The following is a 2661-nucleotide window of genomic DNA, read 5'->3' on the forward strand; positions in this document are numbered from 1 at the left end:
TTTCTTTAATAAATCCTTGAAACAGACTCAAATACTGAAGCAGCTCTTTATTTAGAGGTCTTTGTATTATAGTGGCTTTTAACCAAACTGTGCTTTGCCATTTTCCAATGTGCTCCCGATGGGGCAATCTTAGCTCATGATTGACATGGGGAAATCCTGGCCTTAGAATAGCAGGGAACATCTAGGGTTACCAAGGGCTTAAGTTACTATGCATCAGAGCATGCTTCTGCTATCATCCCTCTCCTCCCTGTGACTTGAATTGGCTGCCTTACTTGACCCCCAGTTCTATCTCCGGAGTTTAACAATCATCATTCACCCATCAGTCCATCAAACTCACTGATAGCATTACTTGACATTAATATTTTATTAATCTCATTTCTACATCTGTGCCATACTGTAATACTTGTCTCTTCATCTTCTTTAAATGTGGCATAGGATCTGAGATCTGAGAAGGTAGCGACCCTGTCTTTTCATTTTGCTTTGTAAACTGCTTAATAATAAATGCTTTTTGATGATAGATATGATACTTTGACAATTGTGATTGCATCAGCTGGGGGACCTGCTTGACTGACAATGATCAAAACCCTTCTAGGACTCAGGAGATGATGATTATATAATGACACATTTATAAAGCCCTTGATGGTTTACAAAATCCTTTTCTTAAAACAGCTCTGTAAGTAGCCAGTACAAATGGCACTTTGATATGATATTGACTTTTCTATCTTTTGAGATTTTGCATCTATTTTAAAACTCCCTTTTTAGTTGAAAGGAACCCAAAATATTGATTCTCATATACTCAGTACCACGGAGAATTAAACATATATAAGTGAACATTTATATCTCTAGAAATTAATATCTAAAATGGGAGTACTTAACTATTTTGTGTCATTGTCTCCTTCGAGTGAATGCATAAATAAAGCATGTAGTAAGAGCCTAATATGTGCCAAACCCTGGGCTAGCCACTGGGGATAGAAACAGAAAAGTGTGATGGTCACTACTTTCATGGAGCTCATATTCTAATGGGTGAGACACACATATGGAAAACTATAGCTTCAAGGCAGAAGGAAACACCCCATGATGTTTAGGATAAAGCATCAAAGCAGATGGTAATAATGTCTCTTCTTTAAAGTCATTTCCACTGATAAAATCATACCAGTTTCTAATGTTGAACCATTTGACGGTGCCAAGGACTTTGATAACTTTCTTTTATGTAATATCTGTAGGAATAGTAGCAAGGCTGCATCTCTATATAGATGATGGCTGCCAACATTGGGATGGAAGCATTGCCATTCTAAAGCTATTGGGTTCTGGGTCCTGGATGGTGTCCATCAGGGTCTGAGGTGAAATGGTGGTCAAAGTGGTAGTAGCAGTTTGATTTGCCTGGCACTATAACTACTTTTGGCAGCGTGGTAGGGTTTATGAACTCCTCAAAATAATGTTTGTAATTGCAGAAAATACATAGGGTTACAAAGGAAACCAATTACAAAGAAATAATTATCAAAATATATTAAAAAAAACAAACTCTAGAACCTCTAATCTAAGGGGAAAATTAAGCTTATTGGAGATTTTATCAATACAAACTCCACTCAATTTCATCTGTATAATGGAGATAAAAATACACCTTCCTCACAGAATTGCATGCAAGATGCTTTGCCTGTATATCAGAACAACTCTTTTTCTTAGATGGTTTAATTAGCTGGTGGCCAACCATCTGGTATGGGCCTATAAAGGACGATCAGATGACTGACAAAGATGATCACTAGGGGCATGTTGAAAGCCTTCCAGCTATGGAGGACCTGCCAGAGTTTATGTTCTACTGCCAAAGACTTTGGGAACCCAGGATCACTTCCAGGCCATGATGACACATCAGGGTATGATTTTGCTGAAGGTGACTAACCAAGGGCACACTGGTAAATGTTTAACAACTGGCTTCCTCCCCCCTCCCCCACTAAGTAGGCATGACACATTTAATTTTAATTGGCATTAATATTTCCTTCATAACTTTTCTAAATCCAGACAATCAATAAGCAAGTCAATCCTTGATTTGCACTGTTTGTTGATTTCTGAGGTGTAAATGCTAACACTGAAAATTTAACACTCATCTGTCCCATGGTAGTAAGAGTTGACTCTAGCAAACCACTGTGACTAACAAATCAATGAACCTCTGAGCCTCAGTTTCCTCATCTGTAAAATTAGAGGGCCAGAGTAGAAAAACTCTGATGTCTTGTAGAGTTCTAAGTTCTGTGATTCTTTGATCTTTCTCTGCAGTCAGTTTTGCATATATTAGGGCTGAAGGGAAGGAAAAGGAGCAGATTTCCCTAAATAACAAAACCCTTGTGGCAGAGCAGCATAGATCAATCAAGGATAAAAGGTCCTTTTCTCCACATGTCTCTAATATTTGAAGGATCTCTGTCCTTTCTGTGAATGTGCTCAATTAATTCTCTTTGTAGTGGTGTATGTGACAGGTGGGTGGGAGGGGGACAGTTAATGCTGTGGGTTTACCTTTACTTCTTCTTCCCACATTTGCTGTAATTTGGGGTAGGTTCCCCAAACCCAAGTCTCAAGTTAAGTCCCCTGTTTCATTCATTTCAAAAATCTACTCCTCATTTTTTCCCCCTGAAAGTTCAAAATTATTTACAGGATTATTTATTCTCACAAATT

Source organism: Petaurus breviceps, unplaced genomic scaffold, assembly GCF_028583685.1.
Source record: "Petaurus breviceps papuanus isolate PSGF00001 unplaced genomic scaffold, PetGlider_PUasm1.0 81, whole genome shotgun sequence".
NCBI classification, from domain to species: Eukaryota; Metazoa; Chordata; class Mammalia; order Diprotodontia; family Petauridae; genus Petaurus; species Petaurus breviceps.